Source organism: Rattus norvegicus, chromosome 15 (assembly GCF_021556685.1).
Source record: "Rattus norvegicus strain SHRSP/BbbUtx chromosome 15, alternate assembly SHRSP_T2T, whole genome shotgun sequence".
NCBI lineage: Eukaryota > Metazoa > Chordata > Mammalia > Rodentia > Muridae > Rattus > Rattus norvegicus.
In genome coordinates, this window is record NC_141548.1 from 81941048 (window position 1) to 81967212 (window position 26165).

The following is a 26165-nucleotide window of genomic DNA, read 5'->3' on the forward strand; positions in this document are numbered from 1 at the left end:
GACCCAAGGATTAAACTCAGATAGTGAGCCTTTGCCACCTCTACCCACTGAGCTAAATCGCTTGCACCATTAGAAATTTGGATGCACTGCTATTTATTTATAGTGCTGACTCAAAGTGTGACTGCTTCACCTTTTAAAAACTTACCCCCAGGCCTTGGAACTATATCTAAACTGACTAGGTGGACATAGCCTGATGCCTGTATCTCTGTCTCTTCATCCCTTTTCCCTTTCTACATATATGCCCCTAGAACCAGTCATGGAAATGGAATTGACCCTAAGTGACTTAGCAGTGAATTATGGACCATTAAGAGAGAGACACTCGCCCTTTTGGCGGCGGCCGCGGGCCAAGAGGGTGCTGCTTCTCACAAGAACCAGAGCCCAGGGCGGCCTGCCGCAGCCCCTGCCCGGCATCGTAGTGGCCCCCATCGCCCTGTAATCTGGGCTGGCAGCGATGAGGGGCTTAAGAAGAGCCAACCTAATAGTTATTACTCTTAGCAGCGACTAATGTTGACCAAGGACTAAGCGTCTCACTTGGCTTTCTTCCCTTTGACCAGGAACCGGAAATCCGGCTGCTCCAGAATCACGTGATCAGCTGCCATATTGACTGTGGTGGCATCTGCTTCCAGGAGGAGGGGTAACAGGCCCGCTCTGCTTCTTTCAGGCAAGGCTTTCAAGCTGGGGGAAGATTCTATGGATTGTGAGGGAGAGAGGGAGGAGGAAATGGTGGCGACAGTGTGGGAAGATGGCGTCCGCGGCCTGGCGCAAGGGCTGCGGGGTTGCGAGCACTATGACAGAGCCTGTCTCCTCAAGGCACCTTGTTTTGACAAGCTTTATACTTGTCGGCTGTGTCATGATACCAATGAAGATCATCAGCTAGATCGTTTCAAAGTAAAGGAAGTGCAGTGCATCATACACTGTGAAAAACTCCAGCATGCCCTGCAGACTTGTGAGGTCTGCAGCACATGTTTGGAGAATATTACTGCACTATTTGCCACCTGTTTGACAAAGACAAGAAACAATATCACTGTGAGAGCTGTGGGATTTGTAGGATTGGTCCAAAGGAAGATTTTTTTTCCATTGCTTGAAATGTAACTTATGCCTAGTCATGAATCTTCGAGGAAAACACAAGTGTATTGAAAATGTTTCCTGGCAGAATTGTCCAATTTGCTTGGAGGACATTCACACCTCCTGTGTTGTTTTTCATGTCTTGCCATGTGGGCATCTCCTAAATAGAATGTGTTATGAAGAAATGTTGAAAGAAGGTTACAGATGCCTTTTGTGTAAGCATTCTGCCTTAGACATGACTCGGTACTGGAGACAATTAGATAATCAGGTAGCACCGACTCCTATGCCATCAGAATACCGGAACGTTACTGTTGATATTCTCTGCAATGATTGTACTGGACGATCCACAGTCCAGTTCCATATCTTAGTCATGAAATGTAAGCTTCGCGACTCCTACAATACTGCTCAAGCTGGAAGGCCGCAGAGTTTCAGGGGTTCAACAGTGAGAAGCCTGTCCTTGGCTGGAGAACAGCTCTGTGATATAGATGAAACTCTGTGAAAAGATCCTGCTGTCAGGATGTGTCCAAACTATGCATTAGAGGTTTTTTTTTTGTTTTTTGTTTTTTGTTTTTCTCTGTCAACAGCAGATCATACATATACACCTGAGGATTCAAGATCTCTGAATGGAATTGTAATCGCACTTACTCGGTGTAACCTCTGAGCGTGTGTTGATTGGAAATTCCTTTAGTGTCAAGTTTTGAAGCCAGTGATGTTTGTCCCAGATATAGTGACATTCATCGAAATATTTTATATTTTCATGGAACTTTAAGTGATACTATGCATGCAGAGTTAATTTCTAGTTATTGATAGAACTAGATTCAATTTTAACTAGTCTTTGATTTTAAGGACTGAACTATACTTTTTAAGTTCTTATTGTTACATGTGCTTTTTAATTTTCTAAGGCAGTTCTTTGGATCCTATATATACAATTTTATGTAATAAAGTAATGAAATTGGAGAGAAAAAGAGAGAGAGAGAGAGAGAAAGAGAGAGAGAGAGAGAGAGAGAGAGAGAGAGAGAGAGAGAGAGAGAGAGAGAGAGATTGAGAGATTTACATGGTTGACTTTCCAGGAAATTTTTCTAAATAAGAATGCATTTATTGTTTTTGTTTGTATTCTACCCAGTATGTTTTTATGGTGCATCATCTCTTTCATCAAAATCATCGTAGGGGTTTGAGAGATGACTCAGTGGTTAAGAGCACTGGCTGCTTTTCTAGAGGATACAGATTCAACTTCCCATACCCATATGCTGGGTTGCTCACAACCATTTGTAATTATAGTCCTAAGGGTTCTGTTACCCTCGTCTGGCCTCTGTGGTCATGGCACACTTGTGGTCCACAGACATACATGCAAGCAAACACTTGACCACTTAAAATAAAACTCTCAAAAATATTTTTTTAAAAATGGCATTGTAAACGCCCCTCAAGGCCAGTATTTTCTAGCCTTCAATTTTGTAAAATAAAATAAAAATTTTAAACATTTTTATATTTTAAGAATTTATTTATTTATTTTCATGTGTATATGTGTGTGGTTGCATGAGTTCATGAGGGCTGATCCTTACAGGAGCCTGTAGAAGCCAGAAGAGACAATGGATTCTCCTGGAACTGGAGTTACAGATGATTGTGAGCCATCAGTGGGTGCTGGGAGTCAAACTCACAACTTGCTTAAGAGCAGTGCATGGTCTTAATCTCCAAGCTGTCTCTAACTCCAATTTAGTATTTTTTAAGTTAAATAGATTGTCATATTTCATTTTCCCCATGAACCTTGCTTGGGGTGACATGTGAAACACTTGTCTGAAGACTAAATTCCTATTCCTTCATGTTCTAGAAGGTCTGAATTTCCACTGTTGATGTGAATAGGAGGTGCGGCACATGGCATCTAGAGTTTGGACAAGGCATTAGCCATCTTTTACAACAAGATGAGAGGGGGCATTGGATGGCGTGGTCTAGCTTTGAAGTAAGTAACTCAGGATTGTAATGTCTGGAGGGATATAAAGCTAAGTATAAGCCATTTGTTATGAGTGGGAACAGCCTCTCTAAGCAATTGCACTGACAAATGACTCACATCTTTGGGGTACATATCTTCAAAGGGTTCCCCTCACCTGACCTCGGTATGTCAATGCTTAGGAGCACAGTTTTTCAAAGTACTCGTATTTCATTAAAAAGAAAATTTTACAGGCTGTTGAACGAGCTTTGATTTTAAAAGTTACGTCATCGCCACGAAGGGACCAGTTTTGTCTTCCGCTGGTGATGACGACTTCCATCTGATGTGATCCTGAGCCCAGGAAGCTGAAGTACTCAAGGTGGTCTGTCAGTGACGAACCAATTCTTCCACATTTCCAGGGCTTTTCATTCTCTGTGGGATCCCTGCCTTGATCTTCTCTTCTGTTTCTGTCTTTCTCTAAGTGGAGACAACTGCACTTTACAATCAAAGATAAGCGAAGGTAGCTGGCTAGGATTGGGAATCTGTCCACAAAGAACACATGCCTGAGTAATTAAGATATCAATACATCATTTTTATAGTTCGCATAATGTGTTTGCCCAGGACATTGCCACAAATTATTCACAGTATGTGATTTGGCTTCATCGAAGACATTAAACCAACAATCATAACAATGTTCTCTCTCTCTTACAATTACTCCACCCTTTATTATGCCTTTTAATATTCTGAAATCTGAATGATGACAGAAGGCACTGGAGAGAGAGGTGTTTGGGCTACATTTATTCTGCACATTTTTTTAAAAAAAAAGCAATGTTTTATGGTAAAAACAATAATTGATTCTGGGCCCACCGTGTTCTAATTATGTGGTAACTTTCAGAGAACTCTTTCACCCCTCTGAACCTACACTTCCTGGTCTGAAAGGAGAGAGTGATAATAGCTTATATTACTCTCCTGTGGGGTCCACTGAGAAGTGGTGTGTGTGTGTGAAAGGGCTTTGAAAACTCTGAAGTTTGAAAACTAAGAAGTTGAGATTGCTAACAGGAAAGTTCACAGAAGCCAAGACACAGCACTGGTGCCTGAATCAGAGGCAGCGTACTAATCAGAGCAGAGAGGCCTGGGCTAGAGCTGTGGACCATCATTGAAGTCACTCAGTGTACTTATTTATCTTATAAAGTATGCAGCCAAGTAAGGCAATCCAAGTGTCACTGGTGGCTCCAAGAGTTACTTCAGTCATATTTATAGAATATATGGTATGGTGTGCCCAAATCCCAAAAGAAAAGAATGATCAAAGAATGGATTCAGACTAATATTAGGGAAAACTGCCCAACAATTAAACATATTACCTACCAGTTTGGGATACCAATATGGTCCCCACCGTCTGTTGGCACAAAAGTCTCTGTTTTGCCCTGATCTACCTTTACCCTGTGATGGCCAAGATGCACCATGCATAGGTTAAGTGGTGGGAGAGGGAATGGATGGGAATTGGGACTCTTCCAGTTCACACTGTGTTGTGCACTGCCTGTCTCCACACCCTCCAAAGACCAAAGTCCATCCGTGTAGTCCAGGCTGGCTAAAAGAGAACTCATGATACTCCTGTCTCTGTCACCTAAGGATTGCCCTGCAACTAAAGACTGGCCACGACAGGATTACAGATGTGTGCTACCATACCCTCTTCATTCTTGATGAGCAGCTGATAGATGTGGTGTTCACTGATAGACCCAGACTATAACTGAGTCATGTGTAGTGACTCTTATACAGAAGTTATTGCGACAAGTAGAGAATGCAACGGTGGATTGGAGTGGAAAGTCACATGGGAGATAATGAACAGTCTTGGAGAAGAAAAGGACAGATGCTAGCGTCCAGGGTTTTTTGTCTCCTACACCAAGTTTCCATTTGGAAACTTAATCCCTGATGAGGTGGGAGGTGGTTGAGCCTTTGGGAGCTAACTAGGCCAGCAGGGCAGAGCCTCCAAGGAAGGTATCAATGTCCTGATAAAGACCTCAGGTTTTTCTTGCCTCTTTGCCATGTGAGGACAGAGAGAGAAGACGGCCTCCTGTGAATTGGTGAGTTGGTCCATCGATCCTAGGCAGACACGGCGTATCTTTTTCCCATTAGTATGAAACCAGCTATAAACTCCACTGTCCTTATTGTTATACTGACCCTGATTCATATGTCTGTATTGTCTCCTGGCCCCTGAGGACTCTTCAGTGTACAAACTTTGCTTCAGTTTTCAAAACCACATTCATTGTTTCTGTTGCTCTTCACAATGACCCTGACATGACTGTTATATTCATTCTACCAATCTTTCTTTTCAGACCAAAAAAAAAAAAAGATATTTTGAGAGTATATTTTTCCTTTCTTCCTTTTCTTTCCTTTTAGAATTTATTCTGATTCTTTTTTGTATGTTTTGAATCTATGTCAGTGCTGAAAGTCAAACCCCTGCATCATGTATGCTACTACCGTTACTACAGCACCCGGATTTTGTTAGTATTTTGATAAGAATAAAGAATGTACATTCAAAATGATGCTCACATTTTCAGCTATCTTTTCCTGTGCATAAATAGGAGACAGTTAACTGGGGTTGGAGAGATGGCTCAGTAATTAAGAGCACTTACTGCTCTTCCAGGGTAAGAGCATTCAATTCCCAGCATCACCACTGCTAGCACTAAAGGGTATAGCACCCTCTTCTTGCCTCTAGGGGAACACAAACTCATGGCGCACACGCACACACACACACACACACACAGACACACACACACACGAACACACACATACACACACACACGAACACACACATACACACAGAGAGAGAGAGAGAGAGAGAGAGAGAGAGAGAGAGAGAGAGACACGAACACACACATACACACACAGAGGGAGAGAGAGGGAGAGGGAGAGAGAGCGAGATGCAAAATAAAGGCAAAAAGGAACAGTTAATTGCATACTGAAAACAAAATCTAGTTTGTTGATCCTAAGGACAGTTGTTTACCTATACTTTGAATACCCTTAATACTCTCTCTAATCCTTCAATCAAAGTTGTCAACGAATTCTAAATGGTACAAATTCAGATTCTTTCCATGGTTTGGCCAGTTTTGTTTTACTTCAGGGATAGTTATGTTCATTCCTTTCAAGTGCCGATTCTCCTTGATTGGAATCTATTTACTGTGAAAATGAAAAAAGATCTGTGTGTTTATGAATGACTAAGGTTTTTTTTTTTTTAATTTCATACATGAGTATGTCATCTATGTGGCTCCTGACTTTCCCTTTTCCCAACTCTTCCCATGTCTCCTTTTAAATTTATAACATCATCTTCTTTATCACACACACACACACACACACACACACACACACACACACACACACATACACTCTCAATCTAATAAGTTCATTTAGCTTGCTCTTATGCATGTGTGTTTAGGGTTGATCACTTGGAGTTAGATAACCTATTGGGGTATTTGTCCCTGGAAGAACCTGATTCTCCCTCTCTTAGCAGCCATTGACCATCTGTAACTCTTCATCTATGGGTAAAACCATGTGGAATTTCCCCCTTCCATATTGCCATGTCAACTGGTGTCATATGTTGGTCTTGTTTAGGCAACCATATTGTTGGGATTTCATGAGTGCATTGTTCGTGCCAAGTCTATGGGATCCTATCTAGCGTCAGGCGTTCTGGTCTTCCAGCTCTTCCCATCATTCCACTCACTCTGCCATGATTCTAACTAATCCTAAGGGAAGGGTTTGCATTGCATATGATTAATAGTGTTGCACATCCTATGGTCATTTGGTCTCTGCAATTTGACCAGTTGTAATTCACTCCAATCCTCTCCATTCGATGCTAAAAGAAGCTTCTGTGACAAGGAGGGAGAGATACCCTTATCAAGCTGGATCAGGGCACAGACTCTGTGACCATAGCTAGTGTTCTGGTTTTTGAATCTCCCTGTAGTCCATGAGGTCCTGCTACATGTAGTGGTATGAGTGCAATCCTATGGTTACGACAGGCTCCGAGGCAGCACGTCTATCATTCTTGGAGCTAAAGTGTGTTGGCTGTGGGACACATGTCACCAGTGTTCTCTTTCTTAATACTTTGTATTGTCTCTTTTGGGCCCAGCTGAGCAGCCATACCAACCCAGAATGTCTGTTGAGCCATACCAACCCAGATTTTGTTGTTGTTGTTTTTTTATGATGAACTTGATGTTCCCAACAGCACATTTTCTAAGTTGAGTAGCGCAAAAGGATAGGAATGGCACAAAATAACTTCTTAAAAATCAAATGATAGAGCTGGAGAGAAGGCTCAGCAGTCCAGAGACTTACTGATCTTGCAGAGGATGCAAATTGGGTTCCCAGCATATACACTGGACAGCTCACCGCTGCCTCTAACTCCACCTTTTTTGGCCTGTGTGGCACTGCACATAAGTACACACACACACACACAACACACAAACACACTGACACACACACACGTATACACTGACACACAAAATAATAAAGACAATCTGAATAATTGATAAAAATTTTTCTCATTTTGATTTTGTTTCTTTAGTAACTACAAAAAGAAAATTTCCAAGTTTATTACTTCAAACTGTGAGCAGCAACCCTTCCAGGACAGCTAACTGCACACAGATTTACTTGTGCTGTTAATTTGCTGCTTTGTGATGGTAAATGCATTTTTCTCCCAATGTTCAGCGCCCAGTGACTTAGGTAGTCTCTACGTGACTTAATAATCCTTCCTTGCTCAAAACTCCTACAGACTTTTCTTCTCGCCATCCGCGTCTCTCTGAATAATGTTCCTTGATTGTTTTGTAATCCTCCGCATAGCTGAAAACAAATCATTATTTTTGTTTTATGACCCTCTAGTGGTGCCCAGCCTTCCAAAGCAGAAAGTGTTCAAACTGTATTCACCAAGAATGTTGGAGAATGTACTGCTACACTGGAAAGGCTGCTGAAATGAGCCTTCCATATCCTTCTAAATGCTTATGATTTTATGTCTCAGTCATATTTAAGGCTGACATGACTAACCAAGGATCACAGGCTCTTGCCTAAGTATCTTCCAAACATTTTTATGTGTATTATCTCTAATCCTCAAAACAATGTGGCAAGGTTGGTTGTATGTTTCCTGGTCTACAAATGAGGTCACAGAGACTCAGGTTCATGTAATTAGTGAGTTGTTTATTGGGGATACAAAATGAGGTCATTTGGATTTCAGAGTTTATAGTCCCCGAGGCATTTATACTAGGCACCTGCAGGATTCTGGGAAATTACCAGGATGTTAAAGGACGTATCTTTAAAGCAAAAAGAAATAGTGCCTGCATCTAAAAATTCGTTTGCTTTTACTGAGAAGCTGTATCTAGATCTCCTTTCCTGACCCAGCACTCAGAGGGATTCTGGGTACTAAGATGGGAGATGTCTGAGTTTCTAGTGTCATCAGCTACCTAAGCAGCAGCAAGGGTCAGGCGATATTCAATGAACGACCCAGTGTGTTTGCACGTTTTTAGGTTCTGGAGGACAGAAAGGGACCATGCTACCAAGAAGACCTGGTTAGTGCCATTCTGAACTTTTCCCATAAACTCAACCCATGCTCTCTTTGTAAATGCAATTTTGAATTTTTCATTAAATCTTCCAGGGATAATTTTAAGTGGAACTTGTTTTTGCCTTGCTAAGGAGAATAGCTTCATAGGCATCTGGTCATTATCATTTGTTTAAGAGGTCTCAAAAGGGACCTTATTGAGTTTCATGGAACTACAGTTTCACAGTTCTAATTTTCTTTCTCCTTCTGAAAAAATCAAATGAGACAGAATTTAATCCAAAACCAAACAGGCCAAAAAGCCTGTAGATGACGGATAGATTCAACCTATGATCTCTTTGCAAAGAAGAAGAGCATGTTCATTTTTGTTTGCTTGTGTGTGTGTGTGTGTGTGTGTGTGTGTGTGTTGTTGTTGTTGTTGTTGTTGCTGTTTTGAGGCAGGGTTTATCTGTGTAGCCTGAGCTATCTTGGAACTTGCTTTGTAGAACAGGCTGGCCTTGAACTCACAGAGATCCACCTGCCTCTGACTCCCAAGTGCTGGGATCAAAGGCATGCACCACCACACCTGGCTATATTCACCCTTTAACCACATGGAAAGAATGCACTACCTTTGAATTATGGTGGCCAAGCTCTGTCTTGACATACCTTTTTTTAAAAAAAATATTTATTGGATTTTTTTACTTACATTTCAAATGTTATCCCCTTTCCCCCACTGAACCACTCACCCCTTCCCGTGACCTATCTTTTATACTTACTGTTTCATAGTCTTAGTGAATTATTTTTTTTTTACCTCTCTGAGCCTTTGCTTTTTATCTGGTAAGCAATAATAGTTTTGGCTGTCCATGGTGGTGTGAGCAAAACCAGAAACTGTAGGTGAAGCCCCTAACCTTATGTTTGCCATTGAACTCTTGGTAAGCGTGGGATTCCCCCTTTCCTTTGTTACTGAGCCTGTGCACCACCTAAAAAAGTCAAGTTGGTCAAGGTGGAAGGTGAAAGCTCCTTTCTTTTCCTTCATTTAGGGGCATCAAAGCATCCTCAGCTTTTAAGAGTCTGGATTGTTTGTTGCATGAGTTTTCAGACTAGCCATGTAGCAAGCACAAAGGATAATCTAGACATTTTCATGAATGTGCTCTGAAAAGCATGGAAATAAAAGCCAGTAGGAACATAGTCTGTGTATCATTTGTAAGCAAGGACACTTCCTACAGGCACACTGCAGGTGCACATGTGTTTCTATTCTGTATCTTCTTCCTCAGGATGGGCAGTTTAAGTTAATGATGTAGTCTAGTTTCCCCCAGTCATGTTTTATTTATGTTTTCTTTTAAAGGGGAATGACCAGTTGAAAATAATAGGCTACCTATTCCATACAGAATAAGAATGGTAATTTGTCTATTTGTAAATTCTCCTATGATTTTGACTTGGGGTCATTTTTATCCACGTCAACTACAAGTTTATTTCTAAATCCCTTTAGTGATATTGAGGAAACAGAGATTAACGCTAAACATGGCAAACAGCAAAAATCACCATGGGCTTTCCTACAGAGGACTAACCCCATCCTCTCCTGCTTCATGATTACCTCTGGGCAATGTGCTATTCCCTACAACGAATCAGCTCCGAAGAAAATAAGAGCAGTTGAAAACTTTAGGACATGGAAAGTATGTGGCATATGCTCTTGAAGTAATGATTCGTAGTTTTTCTTTTGCAGTAAAAATGACCAATGTCCCAGATAGGATGATGGCATTTACTTAATGAATCAAGCTTCAGAAACATAAAAGCACTTAATAATAAAAGTGAGAGCAATAAGAGCAGGACGCCAAGCTAAGTAAGCAAGCGTAAGGCTTCATGTATCCACGGACATACATTTATAAATTCCAAAGCAATGACTGCATAGGCTCATCTAGTGACCCCAGCACTCTGGACTCTTCCTAGTGTGGCAATGATGACGCACCATGCAGACTTCCTGTGCTACCTGTCAGTCGGTTAGCTTGGGTCACCTGTACAAGCTTGTGACTCAACAGCCTTATGGCTCTGGTAATCATTTACCTTTTTGCAACCCACTTTTGCCCCTAAGAGCCCCATGCATTTCAGAGAAAACCATTTCCATATCTGGTACATTCAGCACTGTAAAAATGCTTCTTTTTTGTTTTTATTTCCTTTTTTAAGTTATGTATTTGAAATCTGCATTTCATAGGAAGCCTTCCTCAATGGGTTGCTATTATCATAATCTGTGACATGGGACATATTCTCAGGCTTAAGAGATGTTTTTTTTTTCTAGAAGTGTGTAGGATTAATAACTGGCTGGGGACAATGTTCTAGCAGCACCTTTATGGAGGCAGCAAGGCTAAAACCTTCATCTTTGGTAGGAGGAGTCTGTAGCCATTTATCCCTGTGCATATGCCATTACTAGGCCAGTGATTTGGGGAAAGTTGGACCTTGTCTCATACAAGAGGAGATTCGATTGGGTGCTGTGTAAGATCTTGTTCAGTCCTAAGACACCAGGAGAGCAGAGTTGCTTTTGAGGACAAGAAAACAGTTAAGAAAACGGGAGTTATGCAATTGTTAGTGTCAGTACTCACCTTCACTCCACAAGAAGGCATCAGAGGAGCTTTAACTGACTCTCTGGTTTCTGTGTAAATTGTAGTAGGTAGGAATGAACAAGAGGAGAAATCTGATGACTTTCTCTACAACCATCCTTTTCCTATATGTTATTATTAATGCATAGCTGTCATCTGAACAGTGTGCTAAAAACACATTTACAAACTTTTCCAAACTCGAGATTCTGATTTAGTAGAGTGAAGGTAGGATCCCAAACTAACTCCCTCTTTCTCTCCATTACATCTTCTCTCCCTCTGCTGCTTCTGCCTTTCCTAGTCTTGTGTTTTTCTTTTTTTCTGGTCTCTTACTCTGTTTCATCTTCTTGGCTAATAGTGTATACAAAGAAGGCCCATGTTTATATGTGTGTCTCCGTGTGTGTATGTGTATGTGTGTGTGTGTGTGTGTGTGTCTGTCTGTCTGTCTGTCTGTCTATCTGTCTCTGACTCTATGTCTGTTTGTCTAGTTCCCGCCTCCCCTCATTTTAGAACTCTTTAGTGCTCAGGCTATTCTTGAAGTGAACTATTGTGAGGTTACTGAATGGTGGGCTTATAGGTAAGAACAAGTGTCTGGCAGGAACCAAGATTGTAAATGCATCTCAGGGGACACCTTGAAGAAGCAATGCATATTGAATTATTACAAATTGCAACAGAGAAAAGGAGTCTTTCTGGGTGTTCTCTCTGGACCATCTAGTTTGTAAGAGGGAATACAAGTCCCTTGTGAGCCAGGCTTGGCTAGAAAGGCTATAGGCTCAATGTTGCAGGTATAAAATCTACAGCATTCCTTGTGTGGAGGGAGGTTCAGTCATTGGTCAGTTTCAATGAGAAACGGTAAACAAGGAAGCCTGTAGAACAAATGACATGTGGTCCAACCGGTTAATAGGAAGGAAGGAATTAAACCAAAGCATACAGTGTTCTTACTACATTTCTAAACTGTAACAAGCATTTATGTGACACATTGTTTCCTTTCATTCTTATGGCAACCTGTGAACAAAGAGGTAGCATAGTTTGCATATGGAGAACCTGAGGCTGATGGAGCCAGCAGATCTTAGCCATCCCACATATTAAAATCAGTTGGGAGCAGGTAGGTAGGCCATGAACAATTACTTCAGGAGTCACCTACATCTCTAGGTATATAGAGATTTGGATTTACTACTTGAATATTGATATCTTTAAAGAGTTTTAGAAATGTACAGGGAGAGGTAAGTGCATGGTGATAGGGTAGGTTCATAGGACTCAGGTGATTTTCCAATCTCAGTGTAACCCCTTGGAGTCACAGGACACCTCCTTAGACTTGGGCTGGGAAGAGTTCACAAAATTCTAGCCCATCTTTTGAGGCAGGGCTGTCTGAAGTTCTGATTTTGTTAAAATTTACCTCACATCCTAGAAGTAAAATCTTCAAAGGACATTTTGCAAAGTAAAGCTTATGTTATTTGGTCATTCCTCTGAAATGACAGGGATCTTACGATTCTTATAAGAAGGAGACAGGCCTGAGGACCTTGCAAATTCCTCTCATTCTCGGGGACTAAAGGCAGAATTCAGTTGAAGTTCACAGAGGTTTTGGAGTCTACCAAACTTGGGACACTCCACTGCATTATCTCAGAAGTTATCTCAACTGAAAGTAGCTTAAAAGTAATTATACTTTAACTCCAGGCAATAAAAAAATCATCTATTTCCATGCCCCACCCCCAAGAAATCCTCTATTTTACCTGAGTTTATAGAAAGATCATTTAACCTCTTGAAGGTCTCTGAGCTTTCATGATTACTAGATAGACATGAGCAATGGCATCAAATGTCTTTAGAGATATGGTGATAAACAAACAGACTTAAATTCTTTTGGGGAAAAAAAATCCATTTACCCAGAACATAAACAAGAGGGGAAAAAAAGCCTCTAGAATACTCATTTGTATTATAATAGCTTCTCAGTAATGAAATAAAATTAATCTATCAATTTATTTTAAAAGAAGGATTACGAAGAATTAGCACCAGCTTTTATTCATGTAACATTATCCAATTTTCTTGGCAGTAAACATCTGATATCTTCTTTTAATTTCTTTTCTTTTATGGAAAATAGCTTTTTGTCTTACATAATATATCCTGATTACAGTTTCCACTCCTCAACTCTCCTTCCACCCAGACAACTCTCTGTCTCTATGAGAAAACAAACAGGCTTCTAGGGATAATAATAAAATATAATAAGACAAAAACTAATACATGTGAATATGACAAAACAAAGAGAAGAAAGAGAGCTCAAGAAAAGGCACTTGAAACAGATACAGATTCCTCTTGTTTGAAACTCAGGAATCACATAAAAAAAACAGTAAAACAGGGGCCATAATATAGCTACAAGAAACCTACCTGTAGGGTACAAAGGTGTGTGTGTGTGTGTGTGTGTGTGTGTGTGTGTGTGTGTGTGTGTAAAATTTTAAAGAGCCCTGACCAAATTTGATTTCTGGTTCTGGGCATGTAGCTTACCCTTAAAAGTACTTTGTTTTCCCAGTGATACTCTCTTAGAGACAACTAAATATTCATTTGCAAGTGATTATCAATTTAAAATAGCTTCTAAATTAGGGATGGGGACATGTGTCTATCTCTCCTTTCAGCATTAGGACCCCATCTGCTACAGGTCCCAGCAGGCCCTGTGCATGCTGCCTCAGTCTCTAGGAGTTTACATATGCGTTGATCCTGTTGATTTAGAGGGCCTTGTTTCCTTGGTGTCCTCTATCCCGACTGTCTATTACACTTTCTACCTCCTCTTCCACAGGGTGACCTGAACACAAAGGGTAGAATTTTGGTGGGGACCTCCCATTTAGTGCGGAGTGTTCGAAGGTCTTTCATTCTCTGCATAATGTCTAGCTGTGGGTATTTGTTGCCATCTGCTGCAGGGAGAAGCTTCTCTGATTACAGCTGAACAAAGCACTGATCTATGGGTACAGCAGAAAGTTACTAAGAGCCATTTATTGCTACTTTTTTGTTGGTGGTGGTGTATTTTATTTATTTTTTATTTTTTTGAACTTGGTTTTATTCAAGGGACTTAGGCTCCTGAGGTACCCAAGCCCAACCCAAGCAGTGTAGGGTATGGATGATACCATCTCATGGAGTGGACATTAAGTCTAATTAGAGATGTGTTGCTTATGCCCACAAACATTGTTCAATTACTGCACTAGCGTATCTTGCAAGTAGGACACCATTGTACATCAAAGGGTTTCTGGATGGCTTGGTGTCTAATGTTTTGTTTTTTTTTTTCCCCTTTGGTAGCCTGGAGAGTATCTTCATGTACATTAGTACATAGGAGTGAAAGCTCTATGTAGGCACCACCGCCTCATCTTCTTCATGTTCACCGAGTTGTCTTCACTAACGGGGCCTTGTCAGTTTGTGGAGAACAATATCCTAGGTTATTTGGGAATTCTCATGGGACCTCTTTGGTCAACAATTTTATTAGATATTCCAGTATTGGGAGCTTCATTTGGTGTGAAGAAATGTACTGTTTGGGCTCTGTCTCCCTCATTTGGTGATTTTGTTTAAATTGCCTTCATATATGTATATATTTCAGAAAGCTTCTACTATATTAGGTTTGCATACTACCCATCAAATGGCCCATAATTTTAGCTATGTCTCTCTGTATTCCCTTCCTTGCCTGCCTCTCCCTTTCCACTTGATCCACCTGTTCCATTCCCCCCACAATTTATTATAACGATGTATTCTATTTCCCTTTCCTAAGGAGATCTATCTGTCACTCTTGCCCCCTACATAGTTCCTATTTTATGCCCAAATTCTACGAATTGTAGCTTGATTATCATTTAATTAAAAACTAATATTTCTATACAAAAAATATAATTATGTGTTTCTAGGTCTGGGTTACCCACTCACAATTAATCTTTCCCGTTTCAATGATTTACATATTAATTTCATGGTTTGATCTTTTCTTTAACACCAGAATAATATACCACTGTGTAAATGTACCACATTTTCTTTTTATTCACTCATCTGTTGAGGGACATCGAGGTTATTTCCAGTTTTTTAGCTATCATGAATACGGTAGCAATGAACGTGGTTGAAAAACTTTCATTGTGGTAGGAAGAAGTGTCCTTTGGGTATATGCCTAAGAGTGGTGCAGCTGGATCTTGAAGTAGGTTTTCTTGAAGAACTACCACAGTGGTTTCCCTGATGGTTGTATAAGCTTGTACTCTTACCAGCAATGGATGAGTGGTCCCCTCACTCCACATCCTTACCAGCATGCGCTGTCACTTGTGTTACTGAGCATAGCCATTCTGACAGGTGCAAGACGGAATTTCAAAGGAGTTTTGATTTGCATTTCCCTGATGACTAAGGATGCTGAACATTTCAAGCATTTCTCAGCCACTTGAGATCCCTCTTGTGAGATTTCTGTTTAAGTCTGTATTCCACTTTTTCACTGGGGTATTTGTTTTCTTGGTATCTAATTTCTGAGTTCATTATATATTTTGGATATTGGTTCCCCCTTTCATCTCTAATTTTGTTAATTTTGATATTCTCACTCTGTTTTTAGTTAGTTTGAATAAGACTTTGTCAATATTATGGGTTTCTTGAAGAACTCTTTTTTCATTGATTCTTTGTGTATTTTCTTTGTTTGTTTCTAGTTTATTGATTCCAGCTCTGAGTTTATTTTTTGCCATTTACTCCTTTTTGTGTGATTCTTTTTGTTCTAGAACTTTCAGGTGTAATGCTAGCCTACTAGTATGAGATCTTCCCCACAACCCCCATGGTTACTTAGTGCCATGAATCTAGTTTCTTCTTAATGATTGAATTCTAATGTAGTTATATCAGTTTAGGGAAAGAATGAGTAAGGTTTTCAGACAGGGGCTGATGAGGTAAGGACATTCCAAGTGGAACATTTCAGGAACAGATCTAAGTTAAATGTGACTGGAATATGGAATATATGTGGGTGGATGGCATGGCCTGAGGCTAAGAAGGTCAGCAAGGGTGGATACAAAGGATATCATGTCTAGAAAACCCTTTCTTCTAGATCTGTAAAGCCAATAATAATAGATGGAAACTGAACTCAAGAAATCTGGCTAATAAAATCATGCCATCAGGATAAACACATATATTGATTACTTTTATTTGTTTGTTTGAGACTGGTCTGTCTACATAGCCCCAATGTCCTAGAAATTGCTTTGTTGACCATGTTGGCCTGGAACTCGAGGAGATCTGCCTGCTTCTGTCTCTCAAGTATATGAGCTGCCATGCTTAGATGTTTATTTTAGATCATCATGCAAATTAATAGCTTTCAGCATGGTCTCTTCATAAATATTATGTGTTATTATAGATTATTCTCATTTATTCCCCTTTATCTATTCATCTTTCCTTAATTTACTTATTTATTCACTTTATATCTCAATATTAGCCTCCCAGTTCCTCTTACAGAATTCCTTCTTCAACACCCTTTTCTTCTCCTCTGAGAAGGGAGAGGTCTACCCTAGGTATTACTCCTCTCTAGCACATCAAGTCACTGCAGGATTAGTCACATCTCCAACTGAGGCCAGACAAGGTGGCTCAGTTAGGGGAACAGGATCTACAGGCAGGCAACAGATTCAGGGACAGCCCACACTCCAGTTGTTGGGGGACCCACATAAAGAACAAACTGCCTTTCTGATACATATGTGTCGGAGGCTTTAGTCAAGTCTACATTTTTCAACATGAATATGCATCATGGTAAAATGTCCAATAACATTCATATTGTATAAAAATATGACGATGTGGGGTTGGGGATTTAGCTCAGTGGTAGAGCGCTTGCCTAGCGAGTGCAAGGCCCTGGGTTCAGTCCCCAGCTCCGAAAAAGAAAAAAAAATACGACAATGTATATATTAGACTCAATAACACCCATCATTGAAATAGTTCATTTATTTCATTTTCTGTTAATTTATTCATTTTAAATTCTGGTAGATCACAGCCATTCCTTTTCACAATATTCCCCCCCACCCACACACATAGCTCCTTCAACCCCTTTTCCTCGGAGAATGGGGAGCCCCCCCCCAACCGTGTACCCATCTGCCCTGGCATATCACTTCACTGCATTACTAGGCAATACTTTCCGTCTGAGACGACCGGGCATTCCAGTTAGAGGAACAGGATCCATGAGCAGGCAGCAGATTCAGGAACACTCTCTGCCCAGTAATGTTGGGGAACCTGTATGAAGAGCAAGTTGCACATCTGCTACATATGTTGGGGGTTGGGGCTAGGTCTAGCCCATATATGCTCTTTGGTTGATTCAATCTCTATCCTAGATCTACTGAGTTAGAACTGGCATTTCAGTAAGTTCTCAGATCCAGACACACAGAGAAGAGGTGATAAAGAATCATCAGGAAGCATATAAGAAGGATAGCTAGTTTCTTCTTTATGAAAACTCTTAGGCATATATTAGTAAAGTATTCTGTAGTAGTTTTGGTAAGAACATAAAAAGTATTTATCATATTTTGCAAAAACATTAATATTGAAAAACCATCATGTGAATTGATCTCATATCTGGGCAAAGTGAATTCTGTATTAACAAAATCAAGAGCTAAGGTGGTAATTACCCATAATTCTAACCCCGGACAGGCCAATACAGGAAAGACCTAAGTTCAAGGCCATATACCAAAACTCTATCTTAAAAGTTGATCCACTTATCAGTGAATACATACCATGCATGTCCTTTGGTGTCTGAGTTACTTTACTTGGGATGAAAATTTCTAGTTCCTTTCATTTGCCTGCAAAATTCATGACGTCCTCATTTTTCATAGCGGAATAGTATTCCATTGTGAAAATAAACCACATTTTCTCTATTCATTCCTCAGTTAAGAAACATCTGGGTTGTTTTCAGCTTCTGGCTATTATGAATGAGGCTGCTATCAACATTGTAGAGCATGAAAAACACTCATAGTTTTGCATCATTCAATGAGTTTTATACTGACTACCAATTGCAGAATGAAACATCAGCAGAGAGTGCTTTCCAGGAGATGTTCCAGTGTCCACGGGCAACCATTCATGCATTCTTGACTGAGGATATGGTATCTACATGGAAGATGATGCTATCTGAGGTATATTAGAGAGTTTGTACAACAGGCCTGAGAACAGAATACAGAAAAGGTCACCAAGGACATTACATATATTATAGTGTTTTAAATGTAAATGGCTTCCGGTTTATTCCATGTAAAAGTAATAATTTTCATCCATCCAAAAATAATACAAAATGACAATGTTATCAACATACTTGCATAATCCACAATTTTTAAAAAAGCTCATGTTTTTTACTAGTAATCATGGAAACTCTGTTGTATACAAAGGATGCTGGGAGCCGTGGTCTGTGTGTAAATGACAGACTCTGGGTATGTTGAGCTCTCACAGGGTGTATATAGAGCTAATGAGTATATGAGCTAAAGGAAGCACTGTGAAGCAAGCTGTTAGCAACAGCACCATGTTTATTCCTTTGTTATCTTTTGGACAAACTTGGTTTGACACTTTCATTCAAGTATCTTAATGTGCCTTGGACTATGTGCAAGTTGACAAGGAGCCAAAGCCTAAAACCAAAAAGAATACAGTCTGTTGAAAAAACAGTCTCGTCAGAACCTCTTTAGTAGGCTGACTTTTGAATACATTCATTTCTCCTCCTCCTCCTCCTCCTCCTCCTCCTCCTCTTCTTCCTCTTCCTCCTCCTGCTCCTTCTTCCTTCTTCCTTCTTCAATCTCCTCCTCCTTTTCCTTCTTTCTCCTCCTCCTTTTCTTTTTTAATTATCTCCATCATGGTTCTAATATTGTTCAGATGAATACTCTTGAATTGAGGGAAAGATGGTTTAAAAAAATTCCAAAGACATTTGCAGAAACATATAATCCCAGTACCTGGGAGGGAAAGGGAGGAGAATCTCAGTTGAGTCCAGGCTAGGCTACAGAGAAATACCTTACCTCAAATAAGACAAAACAAAAAAAAAATAAAATAGGGATTGGTTTCTGCCTGCTTCTGCCTCCACATGAAGTTGGACTCTTTGTCACAAATTGTATTGCTGTGGAAATTAATAACAGAGTATCTTCAGGTCCTACTCTGATAGCTCTGAAAACTTGGAGGGCATGAGGGCAGGAGTGGTCATAGAGGAATACAAACTACCTAGATATTGGATCTCAATTTATTTTACAGTTCACATATTGATGAAAAGGCTGAGGATTTGTGCCATATAAAAGAGAAGATGATTTTACTTGTTTGGAGAATGCAAACATCTGCTTCTTTTCTCTGAATACCTTCTGATTTATGTGCCTGTACGAACTTGATAGCTATAAAACCAACTAGCAATGTAATATTTAGAAATTATATTCTTTCTTTGCTTTAGGGAGCTACAGAACCTAGGAAGTGAGTAATGACATTGCATGGATAGATTAACTTAATTCTTTCATCATCAATTTTTGTTTGTGACTGCATGGTAACAACTGTAAAAATAGAGACTAAGCACTTACTGCTTGGAGCGATTCTGTTTCCTGTTCACTTCAGGAAGAGGCAGCTATGATCCATAATTTAAAGAATCCTTCTGTCCTCTCTCAATATCATGATGACTCAGCAATTTAACCTTGTGCAGTGGAAGCACAAAAAGAATATTTGGATTCTGGCTTAATGGGGTATGGGTATGGGGCTCCCTAACCAAGCGAATTTAGTCTGTAAACTCAATGTCCCATCTTTTGAGAGAGTTGCATGTCTGAAGAATGGGTTCTAATCTGAGGGTTACTGTTTTGTCTTGACAGTACTCCTTCTGTTCATCTGGTATCTTCATCCTCTCTCCCCTTGGGAAAGAATGTCTTCTGTTTGTCCACATGCAGGGATTTCAGTGACCTGTGTTGAAGCTTTGGAAAACTCTTCTTTTCATCTTGAATCTATTTCTCTTCTTCATCTCTAAGACCAGTGTTTTGTAAGGCCTGTCAGTGACTGTAAGTCACTCTGTTCTCACTGGAGTAGTTGTGTCTCTCTCATTTTATCTGTCCATCACTCTTTCCCTTGTCCCTTGCTTTCCCATTCTGAGAAGGCTACTATGGACTTTCTTTAGTTAAGCTATAATTGAAGTCTGATTTCATAAGCCCATTACTGTGGCCAGATGACAGAAGAGCCTCTCAAAGGGCACACTTAATACAGGAAGTGAGGTTAATGATTCAGTAGGCGAAACTCTTTCTTGTGACTCATGGTACCACCTAATAAAATGCCTTGCTCACAATGGAGATTTACTAAATGTTTGTGGACTGATTGCTAGACCGCCAATAAATCCCTAGAATAAGGAAAATGTCATGTAGAAATCACCTCTTTCAGTCCTGAAGATTAGCAAATAGGGATGCTGGAAATAACTGGCACATCGACACAGTATGTAAAGGACTTTGTCATAGAACTATCCTGTTAATGGCTGTATGATTATGACCTATAAATGTATGCCCTTCATGTCTCCATTTTTCTTTTTCTCTTCTTTGAGATTCAATCTCCTTATATAGTTCAGGCTGGTCCATAACTCTCAATTTTCCCCCATCAGCTTCCTGAGTATTAGGATTATAGACTTTAAAAACGTTGCATCCTGTAACCACATAGACTTAGCTGTACAAGACATATCAGATGGCTTTTGGGAACAAGGCACAGTTAAAAGAAATAAACATTAGGAAGACAATATAAAACCGTAGATTCCCAACTGTGCCTTTGCCAAATTTTTTAAACCAAACGCAACCTGAACTGCAGGATGAGTTTCACATGGTTGATCAGAAATGATGCTGTAATTGGTGACAACTCGTTCAGTCTATGGCAGAGCTGACTCTGTTCACATGCAGTAAGTTCAATTATGCAAGCCCTCAGGATGGCTTATGCCCGAAGCTAATGACCTAGTTTAGCAGTGGATTTTGCATTCCTATGAACTTAAGGACATCATAAAAAATGTACACATATATGCAGACACATCATTTTGCATATATTTAAGGAAGCTTATGTACTATCTCTGAGATTCTTTGTTGACATTTCATGGAACCATGGAGAAAACAGAATAAAAATCTGAGAATCTCTGGCTTAGAGAGTCTATCCTAGTATAGTCATTTGTCTTACTTTTCGCCACAGAGGAGATGGCTTTTCTAAATCTTTAAATCTATTTTACACAACATCGTAGAAGCATTTTCTTTTTAAAAATAAGTTTAAAACACTGCAAGTTTCATTCTGTCAACATAATGTTCATGCTAGAACTTGTGATTTTTTTCTCACTTTAGACGTGACTCATAAAGTTAGACTTCTATCAGCATGTCACCTGATGATAATCAAGATAATTTCCAGTTCTAGAAATAAGAATTTAAGAAATCTCAAAGATGAGAAAGACACATAGGCAAATGCCAACAGCAAACCACTGAACTGAGAATGGGACTCCCGTTGAAGGAATCAGAGAAAGGACTGGAAGAGCTTGAAGGGGCTTGAGACCTCATATGAACAACAATGCCAACCCACCAGAGCTTCCAGGGACTAAGCCACTACCCAAAGACTGTACGTGGACTGACCCTGGACTCCAACCTCATAGGAAGCAATGAATAGCCTAGTAAGAGCACCAGTGGAAGGGGAAGCCCTGGGTCCTGCTAAGACTGAACCCCCAGTGAATGTGATTGTTGGGGGGAAGGCGGTAATGGGGGGAGGATGGGGAGGGGAACACCCATATAGAAGGGGAGGGAGAGGGGTTAGGGGGATGTTGGCCCAGAAACCGGGAAAGGGAATAACAATCGAAATGTAAATAAGAAATACTCAAGGTAATAAAGAAAAAAAAAGATGAGAAAGACTCTATCTCGAGAAATAAACCAAGCTAAAAGGATTAGTTAGGTCCAGCCACCTGCCTTTGTAAATAGGATTGTATTAGAGCTCCAAGGTAGCTACTTGCTGTTCCTGGGGCTGGCTTTGTGCCCCACAGGCTGAATTGGGCAATTATGACCAGAAACTGTATAATAATAGCAAAACCCAAAATACTCTCTCCTGGCTTGTAAGGAAAAATATACTGACTGCATTCTACAGTATCCTCCACTACCCCGGCATGTAAATTCTTAGCCTCAGCATTAATGGCACGATTGGTTGGATAATCTTTCTTGCTGTTAGAGACATCTTTTGCATTGTAGGATGCTGTCTAGTATCTCTGATGGCTGATACCTACCTGACACTAGAAGACACACCCCTACTTTCATGGTGTCAAGAAGAAAGGTTTCCACTTATTACTAAATATATGGGTGAGCAACACTGTCTACCTAGGTAGATGTTTCTTTGTCCCTTAAGCATCTCTTCTACCATTAGGAAGTGCTCTGTTTTCTTTCAAAGAAGAAAATAGTTTCTGCTATGATAACAATTTCTCATTCAACTTTTAGGCAGGTGTGTGTGTGTGTGTGTGTGTGTGTGTGTGTGTGTGTGTGTGTGTGTGTATCTATGTAGGCCAGAAAAGCTGTTGGGTGCCCTCTATCATATTTTATGTTATTCTATTGGCATTCAGTCTCTCACTGAGCCTACAACTCCCCATTTTTTAGACAGGCTGGTTGGTGGGTAGTCAGCCCCAGTAATTTTCCACCATGCACACCCATGGCTCTGGGGTAACCAATATACGTGGCTACTCCAGCTTTCTCCTATGTATGTTGGGAATCTGAATCTAGTTACCTTGCCTGGACAGCAAGCACTCTTGTCCACAGAGTCTGCCACCCCTCCATTTAGAAAAAACAATAAGTTTAATGAAACTGTTTTAAATTAAAAGCTGATATTCAAAACTTAAAAATCTTTACTTTTAGATAGATCAACAGAATTATAATTTTAGTCCCCTAGGTAAGCTCTGAGGGTACATAGACACACTTTTTGATCTAAGAAGGCATCTTTTTAAATATTTGTCTTGAAAAGATATGAGTGAATTGACTTTAGATATCTTGTTGAAATTAGGCAAGAAACATAACACAACATTCTGGAGTCTACTCTAAGGCAGACGATGTGTTTGCAAAGAGAAATCAAGCTGTTTTGTGAGACCAGAATAAGTGACATGATCTATTACTGCAAATATATTACAACAAAACAGGCACATGCCTTGAAAACAAAATGAAATTTAGAGGTCAGGACTGAATTTATTACTTGGAAAAATGAGAAGTGAGTTAAAATAAATTCATTAACTTCTAGACTTTCATGACTTGCAGCTATGATTCCTGTACCTTACCTGATGAGGTAAATCTGACCTAATGTTTTAGAAGCTTGTTCAATATGCATGGCAACTGTGACATCGCCATGGATCCGAGCAAAATATTGTTTCTTTGGCTTAGTTCCTCGTTAGTGCTGCTGTTATGTAACCTTAATTATCAGGGTTTGAATTAGGGAACCTGCAGAACTTAGGTTGCTGTAAGATAATCCATGTACCGCCTACCTTTCTGTGTACAACTTTTGTTGGATGTTGTTTTGCTTTTTTTTTGACTTGGGTATAAGAAATCACTTTCAAAGTATGGGGAAAACAAACATCCCATAATGTTTCCTCCGAGGTCCATGCCAAGGGGATCAAAGATCCTCATGTCTTCAAAGTTGGAAGTAAGCTCTGTTTTCTTTGTTTTGTCTTTAGTGATACAAGGTGGTCTTGTTTCTTTTTCTTTTGTTTAATTAATCAAATTTCCCATGCCGGAAACTATTACTGTTTCATAGTTGGGTGGATAGTCACTCTGACCTTCTTACACAAAGAATTAAAAAAAAAAGTTAATTCAAACCCACAAACCAGTGTTTTTATGTGGAAGAAAAACAAACTTTTTGTTTCCATGAAAAGAAAAAAAAATGAAAGAAAAGGAGGGAAAAAAAAGACCATAGCAAACAAGTGTTTTGCGATTTGCAACTGCTTGCTAGTCATGGTTATGGTAGTGATTATCCAATTACATGTGGTTTGTCCTGTATCATCTTGTCTGTATATCTTACGGGTGTTATTCTGTTTATTTTTGCTTTGATTCTTTTAGATTCAGTGCAACAGAGAATGTGCCTGAGAGTAGAAGTTACTTTCAGGCCCAATCTTGTCATTCTCCACACCCATTTACCATAGAGGCTTCTAGAGATCACATGAAGGGAAAGGGAAGAGTGGGAAAAAGGCAGATAAGAGAGAGACAACTGGGAGATCATATGTAGAGAAATGGGGAAAGAAGCAAATGGTTTCAGACTGTGCTGGGGAGAGAGGAATTGCACATTCTCAATCTTTGTCTTTCATCACAACAGATCATTATTTACAGAAAAGATGGTCTGGAGCCAGACAATATGTAGGTCTTCTCCTTTTGAAAGATGAGTTTTTCATTTTGGTGCCAGGGTCCTATGGATGGCTGATCTTCACTCCAAGTTGGAATTTCCTGGAGGAATCCTAAGGTCTAGCACCCCATTACAGCATCTGAGTCCAGTGGACTACTGTAGGGCAAAGTATCTGGAGGTGGAAAGGCTGGCTTTCAGCATGTCTGTGTTTCAACCTTCGAAGAAAGCTAGAGGTTTTTGCACAGTAACTACTACACATTTCATCTCCCCATCAACAGTGGGCAAGAGGCCCAGATTTTCCATGACTTATTTTTTTTACTTTAAATAATAATATTCCTAGTAGATATGTCTACAAATTAATACAACATTTCTATGAACTATAATTAAAATATGTTCATATATTTCTAGACCCACTGTCTTAATATAATGTGGTTCTTCTGCTTCTGAGCACAGTTCTAAAGGTCCATCTTGGAAAGAACTTTCTAGAAGAGTATCAGCTTGGGAGCTCAGAGCCTACTCACTCGTGGTACTTCTGGTTCTTTTTTTTTTTCTTTCTTTTTTTTTTTTTTTTCTGAGCTGGGGATCGAACCCAGGGCCTTGCGCTTCCTAGGCAAGCGCTCTACCACTGAGCTAAATCCCCAACCCACTCGTGGTACTTCTTACAGTAAACTACAGCTCCTAGCATTCTGAAAATTTCATACAGTTTGTGAACATCTAGTCTTGGTCAAGATTACAGTGCATTCTGGGAAACAAACATAGCAGTTGCATTTGTGAGATAAGAAAGTTGGGTAAATAAGAAAGTCATAGGTTGATGACTCATGTGAATCACACCTTCCTTTCCTTCTGCTTAAAACACAAACCAGGGATAGATGATTCTAAAACAATTAGCAGAAGCCATCGTAATTATGTACAAATCTGAGATAAAGAGTATCATCCACTCTTGTGCTGCTGGCAGAGGCAAGTGTTAAGGCAGACAAGGGCATCCTGCTGTCTTCTATCCTTTTTGGTTCATGAGATTTTCTAGCAGTGGGAAGGTAGACTGTGCTTTCAGTAAGACATCGAAAGCAAGCTGAAGTTAAGAAATGCTTTCCTTTTCTCTTCTGCTTAAAGTTTTGCTGAGAAAAATCTTCTGGAGCTAGCATTACACTATATGTCCTGAGAGAATGAACTTTTTAGCCAAAAAGAGGGGAGAGGACCTTTTATATTTTCATGCAAATCACATTGGACAAACATTTCCTTAAAGGAATTAAATGCAGGATTGAATGTATAATTTTGAGTAATTGTCTTCAAAAGTATGTTATTTGTAAATGTTAAGTTTACTTAAATTCTTAGATGCTCCTGTGTCAATAGATGTGAGCTTAAGGTAGTTTATATTAGAGAATGTTTAATTTCATGATTGGTGTTTTTGAAATGTTAGTTTTCTCATTTTATCAATAAATATTCAATGAAAATGGAACTTTATATCAGAAGATGAATTGACTACCCAATCAATATCTCAAGCTGAAATTAAAAATCTATTGGGCATCATATAGAACATCTCTGACATACAATGATGCTACGTCTTAATCAACTCATGTTAAAGCAAAAATATTTTAAGCCAAAAATGAATTTAACACATAAAAGCTACAGAATACTGCAGCTTAGTCTGGATGACCTCGGGTATATGCAGTGCAGGTATCCTTAATCCCAACTAACCCAGAGCCTGGTACGTAGTAGTCATGTATATAAAAACAGGAAACATGTTAAATTAGGCCTACAAGTTTAAAGATGTGTGCTAGTTTGGTTTCCATATGTTGTGACAAGCACCCTGACCAAAAGC

At 39.7% G+C, this 26165-nt stretch overlaps 1 long non-coding RNA gene and 1 pseudogene across 8 annotated transcripts in view; one reads left to right on the plus strand and one right to left on the minus strand.

Annotated features, from left to right (window-relative positions):
• LOC102553927 (uncharacterized) overlaps window positions 1–26165 on the minus strand; it is a 117908-nt gene that overhangs the window by 63287 nt on the left and 28456 nt on the right. Inside the window, exons 3-4 of one of the 8 annotated variants that reach the window (XR_015638428.1) lie at window positions 11096–11145; window positions 7503–7816 (exon numbers count right to left, since the gene is read on the minus strand). The exons of 5 other annotated variants lie outside the window; for them this stretch is intronic. This is a non-coding gene — a long non-coding RNA (uncharacterized LOC102553927). Of the gene's footprint in view, window positions 1–1637; window positions 3464–7502; window positions 7817–11095; window positions 11146–16976; window positions 17279–17772; window positions 18967–26165 lie in introns of those variants that run through there. 2 more of the 8 variants (XR_015638424.1, XR_015638430.1) reach the window with 2 other exon arrangements.
• LOC120097060 (uncharacterized) lies at window positions 623–1581 on the plus strand (annotated as a pseudogene).